This window comes from Dama dama, chromosome 24 (assembly GCF_033118175.1).
Source record: "Dama dama isolate Ldn47 chromosome 24, ASM3311817v1, whole genome shotgun sequence".
Lineage (NCBI taxonomy): Eukaryota > Metazoa > Chordata > Mammalia > Artiodactyla > Cervidae > Dama > Dama dama.
The window spans coordinates 21870963-21877871 of record NC_083704.1 but is presented as its reverse complement, the minus strand read 5'-3'; the positions used below and the strand labels follow the sequence as shown (position 1 = coordinate 21877871).

The following is a 6909-nucleotide window of genomic DNA, read 5'->3' as shown; positions in this document are numbered from 1 at the left end:
AGTGAAAGTGAAGCAGCTCAGTCATGTCGACTCTTTGCGACCCCGTGGACTGTAGCCTACCAGGCTCCTCCATCCATGGGATTCTCCAGGCAAGAATACTGGAGTGGGTTACCATTTCCTTCTCCAGGGGATCTTCCCAACCTAGGGATCGAACCTGGGTCTCCCGCACTGGAGGCAGACACTTTAACCTCTGAGCCACCAGGGAAGCCTCAAATCTAGAGAAGGTTGAGTCATAAGAGAAAACTGAAAGATGACTCCATGATACTAACACATCACTAATTCTCCTTTTACTATATTCCTTCTCAGACTTGTCCATACTCATAATGATAGTTGTAAATATACAATACATACAATTTTGCATTCTACTTCTTCTACTTAGTTTTTTATAAGTATTTTTCATATTGCTATTAGCTCCCTGATGGCTCAGATGGTAAAGAATCTGCCTGCAATACAGGACCCAAGTTTGATCCCTGGGTCAGAAAGATCCCCTGGAGAAGGGAATGGCTACTCACTTCAGCATTCTTGTTTGGAGAATTCCATGGACAGAGGAGTCTAGCAGGCTACAATCCATGGGGTCACAAAGAATTGGACATGACTGACTAACACTTTCACTTCCACTTCATTATAATTTTTTGACTACATAATGCACCACCAATTAAACTCATTACAATTTACCCATAATTTTGCTAGTGTCAGACGTTTCTGTTGTTCCCTGAGGTTTAACTACTATCAATAACGCTTCATGATCACTCTAGACACACAAAGTTTTCTTCTTACTGAAATATATTCCTAGGATAAAAGTTTCATAAGTGAGTTACTGGGTCGGAGGGAATGACACTGTTTTGCAGTACTGCCTATTGATTTTCAAAAAATTTGACCGGGGGCTTCCCTGGCAGTTCAGTGCTTAAAACTCTACCTTCCATTGAAGGGGGTGCAGGTTCAATCCTTTGTCAGGGAGTTAAGATCCCACATGCCTTGCAGACAAAAAACCAAAACATAAAACAGAAGCAATATTGTAACAAATTCAACAAAGACTTATTAAAAGTTTGACTAATTTTCATTATCTCATAGCTTTTTGATAAACAGAGTCAGGCTCTCTGCTGAAGGGACATATCCAGTCATGAGTGCTCAAGGCCAGCAAGAAAAGAACTGTGAAGGCTGGAGTTCACATCTCAGAATTGTATTGGGGCCACTGATATGATAGACAGGCACATGTACACAGGCTTGTGTACAAGACAAGAAGGGCAGGCACAGAAAATGGTAGGAGATGACAATTTTTGGCAGGAGCCTGAGCACACTCACACCCAGCTGCTTACACCCTCCTAATCAAACAGGAGTCAGCAGGTGGAGGAAGCCAGTGAGAAGTAGTCAGGGGACTGCAAAGCAGAACAGGACAGCTAGTGAAGCTACCTCCAGAGTTCTGAGAAAGTTGATGGTTTTTCTCAGCTTCTTTTCCATTTTTAATCTTCTCTGAAACTTTCTCTTTTCTTCATACATTTCTTAAACTAGTAATTATTGAACACTCTACCATGTACATATCTCTGTTCTGGATCTCACACAGAGCTTTTTAAAAAGCACTGTTGCAGAAAAGTGAAACTGTTTGTATGAATGAATGGATGGATGACTAGGTGAATAAGTTTATGTATTTGCTGTTATGAAGGCCTCCCATTTTGCTGGCAAATTGTCCTCTGCTAAAGTGTACTACTTTTTAATTATTTTCCTTTCTACAATATTATTTATGAAAAGTAAGAAAATGACTTTAGAGGAATGGGGCTTCCCTGATAGCTCAGTTGGTAAAGAACCCACCTGTAATGCAAGAGATCCTGGTTCAATTCCTGGGTCAAGAAGATCCACTGGAGAAGGGATAGGCTACCCACTCCACTATTCTTGGGCTTCCCTTGTGGCTCAGTTGGTAAAGAACCCACCTGCAATGCAGGAGACCTGGGTTCAATCCCTGGGTTGTGAAGATCCCCTGAAGAAGGAAAATGCTACCCACTCCAGTATTCTGGCCTGGATAATTCCATGGACTGAATAGTACACAGGGTCACAAAGTTGGACACGACTAAGCGACTTTCACTTAGAGGAATAGATTTTCGTAATTACTAGAATAAAGTAATTTAGAAATTCAGAATAAGACTGCCTTGAAGCCAGCCCCTGGGCACCCCACTTCTAGGCATGGCTGATCCAATACTTCCCAGTTAGCTAGTGCAGCATCTATTTTATCCTTAAAGGCTATTATGGAAATATGTCTTGCAGCCTTCCAGAAAGGTGTGCTCAGGAAAAACATTAGTAGCCAGGTATTTACACAACTCCATATTGAATGAAAAAAAAAAAAAAAAAAAAACAAGGCTGTTACACATTGACTGTATCCCTCCAAAATTCATATATATAATCCCAAGCCCCCAATGTGTCTATATTTGGAGATGTGACTTCTAAGGGGGTAATTAAGACTACCCCACTATCAGTGTGGGGCCCTGATCCAACAGGATTAATGTGTCCATACAAGACATTTGTACTTGCACTTGCACTTGCACTACCACTTGCACTTGCACTCCTGGCCCCTCCCTACCACATGTACAAACCGAGGGAAGCCATGTGAGCACACAGCATGAAGGTAGCCATCTACAAGCCAGGAAAAGAGTCCTCATCAGAAACCAAAAATAGTCAGTCACCTTGATCTTGGACTTCTATCCTCCAGAACTGTGAGAAGATAAATGTCTATTGCTTAAGTCACCCAGTCTGTGGAATTTTGTTATGGCTGCCCAAGAAGACTAATATAAGCATGCAATATCATACCTACATTTAAGGAACTTACAGTGGCATAATGGTAATACACTATCAGAACCAATCACAAATTTACAGTGCACCCAATCAGGAGATGAAGGGGGCTAGGAGATGGAGTGAATACTGGGGCTTGTGATGCTTGGGGAAGGGTGCTTTAAAAAGGCAGAAATGGGATGTCCTGGTGGTCCAGTGATTAAGAATCTGCACTTCCACTGCAGAGGGTATGGGTTTGATACCTGGTCAGGGAACTAAGATCCCATATGCCACACAGCACAGCCAAAATAAATAAACAAATAAATAAATAAAAATAAAGTTTAAAAAGAAAGGCAGAACTTTGGCTGAACCTGAGGATAAGCAAGAACTGTTTTCTCAAAAGGAATCTGGCACAGGGTTGATGTACTGAAAATAATTGGATAGTTTACACTATCCCATAACTTCATGAAGGCAGGGATTTTTATACATTTTGTTCATTATTGTATTCCTAGCACAGTCCCAGGAACATACCAAGCACTCTAAATTTCTGTTGTTCTTGAATGAACAAATGAAGGAATGAAACAATCAAGTTGCCTGAAGTGATACCAGCCAGAACATTGAAATTACAGGGCAAAATATATGGTTACAATCTGACAAGCAATGGGAAAAAAGTTCTAAACAGAAGAGTGAAATCTACCCTTAGCTCCCTTTCTATTTTCTACGTTCGTTTTTCTACCTTGCTGTTCTCCTCTCTTGTTACTTTCCTTCTCATTCTCACTTATCAAGAATATAGCTTTTCAAGCAATGCCATTCATTTCCCCTAGTCCCAGACCTCCCTCCACCCCCAGCACATTCATGTTTCTCTGTTTCATGAAGTGGAAAACATAAGAAAGAGGCAGTGGGGTATCCCATGAGAAGTAAATTGAGGAAATTAAAAAGAAAGTCTCTAAAACTTGCCACCTAGAAGTAGGGTAATCATACACCCTGGTTTTCCCAGAACAGTCCTGGTTTATACCTGGTATTCCAGCATCATTATTCTTTACTTTTTTTTTTTTACAGCATCATTATTAATAGTGCCCCCATTTATTTGGGCTTCCTTCATAGCTCAGTTGGTAAAGAATCTGCCTGCAATGCAGGAGACCTGGGTTCAATTCCTGGGTCGGGAGGATCTCCTGGAGAAGGAAATGGCAATCCACTCCAGTATTCCTGTCCATGGGAAAATCCCATGGACAGAGGAGCCTGGCGGGCTACAGTCCATGGGGTCACAAGAGTCAGACATGACTTAGCGACTAAACCACCAACACCACCATTCATTTACAAAAGTATCCCAATTTAGACAATAAATTTTATATCACCCTATCCAAAGTGAAATTAGTAAAGAAATGCTTTAGGAAGATTAGCCCAGATGGATTAGAGTAGAAACAAATAATGGAGGAAGGAAAATGAGTTGGGAATTTAGGGATGCTGTATGGGTGACCATGAGAGGGCCTGCCACTTTTTCGGTGCTGAATGAATGTTTGCTAAATGAATACACAGATGTCTGAGATAGCAAGACCCTGGTCCAGAATAATGATAGGAGAGAAAATAAGTCCAGCTATTTCCAGGAAACCATATACATATATCAGACTGGATACAGAGGATGACTAAAGGAAAGAACTCTAGATCATCAGATCCAGATCTGAATACTGAGAATGACAGTATCACTAAGAAAGATGGGAAGGACATTCCTGGCAGTCCAATGGTGAAGATTTCGCCTTTCAATGTAGGGGGTGCAGATTCTAACTCTGGTTGGGGAGCTAAGGTCCCAAATGCTTTGGGGCTAAAAACCAGAACATAAACAACAGAAACAATATTGTAACAAATTCAATAAAGGCTTTAAAAATGGTCCAAGTCAAAAAAAGAAAAAAAAAAAGATGAGAATGTGGGGAAACACTTTAGACAAGAGGAAGAAAAGAGTATGTCAGGAATACAAACTTGAGAATAAGATACAGAGGACAGAGGAAGTCATGAGAATATATCAGCTTGCTAAAATAGAGGTTCTGGTTAAAGGGCAGGAAGGGAGAAAGAGAATGTGCAAGGTCGTACAGTAAGGAAGCTCAGGGTGGTTCTGGAGGACCTGAGGAAAAGGCAAGACTTATCACTAGAGCAGGGAGCACTAGTTCAAGGTGAGTTTGATCAAAAGAAAACCTAACTATTTTTCCTCTGCCCAAATAGATGGGAAATTTGCTCAGAAATTCTGGGAGAATTCCCTGACAGTATGGAGATTGGGTGTTGGCTAAAGGAGAACAAGGGACAGATAAGACAATAAGGACAGCACATCACTAGGGGTATCCAGGCAACTGGGCACAAAACTACAACCTTAGGCAACCAGTAAGTGGAATAGGACCAAAGAGGCCCCACAGGTCTCTGACTCACAATGCCTGAGTCTGACGGGTGAGTGTCTTAATCTCAGGAGTACCATTCATTTTAGGCTGTGAGGAACTCACAAAGAGCAAGTTCTATTCCAACAGAGACAGAGATTTTACCTAGTGAGACTGCATTCCTCTAATTCACCAGGATCATCAGCCTTTCAGGTCCTTTTGAGTCACATGGTCTTTGGTTACTGATTAGCTGCAGTGGAGTGATGAATAAGAGGCAATACCTGAAAATAAATAAATTCAAGAGAAACAGATGAGTGAAATGTAAAAATTTTAAGGAAAAAAAAAAAAAAAAGAACTAGAAGGAAGTACCTTGATCTCAGAGAGAGAAAGGCCTAGGCCTTACACATAAAACAAAGGCTGAAAAAAAGCTAATAGATTTGACCATATAAAAATTTCTGCACTTAAAAAAATACCATAATAAATCTGTAATATCGAGTTGCCTTATACTGCAATTCCTTGTGTGTATGTCTGCATCCCTCCTCTTCATATGTACACTTTAAGCTCTAAGCCTACAAAGAAAAGGGTCCATGATATTCATATGTGTATCACACATAGTACCTGGCACAGAGGGCTCAATAAATGTTTAATTCAAAATACTCAATAAGTTCAGGATGCTAGCCAATTTTATCTGGGTGTACGATGGTGAGAAGTGCACCCCCTACACATGACCACCTCCATCCCTCCTCCACCAGTTCATCCCTTTGGTACTTCATATTGTCTAAATACCTTGACAATACTGACATTCTTGGCAGTTCTGTCTCAACAGAGCCATCCAAGGGCTTAAATTTCCTAAGAGACTGACTTAGTCTGACTGTTCAGAGAGTCTCAGAATGTCAGATTTGGGAGGAAACTTGCCGACCACCTAGTCTCATAAAAATTTTGAGACGGGGCAACTGGAACTTAGAGGAGAGCTAAGACTCAAGTTAAAGTCTTCTGACACCCAAATTGGAGTTCCACTACATCACCATTCCTCCGTCTCAAAATTCTACTACTCAGGATCTAGACGGCCTCCTCTCACTTCTGTTTTTCTTCAGAAACGCTCCCTTTCAGCCCTGGTCCCCACATTCTCTGGCAGGTAGGATTCCCATTCCCCAAACTAATTAATACCACAATAAAGATCTCACCTGCCAAAGAAAAGAAAATGGCTCACTTTCACACCTGTGTACAGTAGCCTCACTCCAAAGGATCTCTGCCCAGCACAGATCTTGCCTCATCTCTTCCTTGGGTTTGGTGAAAAAGTTCCTAGTGGGGTCTTGGATCACTGTAAACACATAGAAATGACTGAGTATTCTCAGACCTCAATTGCAAGCAGACACTCAGGGCAATGTCCCATCCCTGGGTCACTTCCCTTTCTACTGAACTGCGAGCAGTAAGGATGATCATTCCCATTTTAAAGATGAGGAAATGAAGTTCCCAGAGATTGAATGACTTTCTGGAGGTTGTATGTATAGTAAGAGATGTTTTCTGTGTCCGAAGGAAATCCTCATTTCATCATACCACAGTCGCTCCTTTTCAACTGTTCTGTTGATATCATAAGTCTCCATATTCTTCTCTAACTGAAAAATAAACTCGAACTGAGAAATTCTCTGAAATCCAACTTTCCAACAAAAGTTTGCAAAAAAAGAGATGAGGGAAACTTTGCTCAGTCAAGTGTCTTTAAAGACAGGAAGAAATAAGGCTAAAGCTAGACGGAATGCTAGAAGGAGAATTTCGTATGATTACCTATCTCTCA

General features: G+C 41.0%; 1 protein-coding gene across 11 annotated transcripts in view; it reads right to left on the bottom strand.

Annotated features, from left to right (window-relative positions):
* ZNF660 (zinc finger protein 660) overlaps positions 1 to 6909 on the bottom strand; it is a 34164-nt gene that overhangs the window by 6664 nt on the left and 20591 nt on the right. For 2 of the 11 annotated variants that reach the window (XM_061127931.1, XM_061127930.1), the window contains exons 2-3: positions 6302 to 6438; positions 5283 to 5398 (exon numbers count right to left, since the gene is read on the bottom strand). The exons of 1 other annotated variant lie outside the window; for it this stretch is intronic. The gene's annotated coding sequence lies outside the window, so the exon portion shown is untranslated. Of the gene's footprint in view, positions 1 to 1806; positions 1926 to 5282; positions 5399 to 6301; positions 6439 to 6674; positions 6734 to 6909 lie in introns of those variants that run through there. 8 more of the 11 variants (XM_061127935.1, XM_061127936.1, XM_061127938.1 and 5 more) reach the window with 6 other exon arrangements.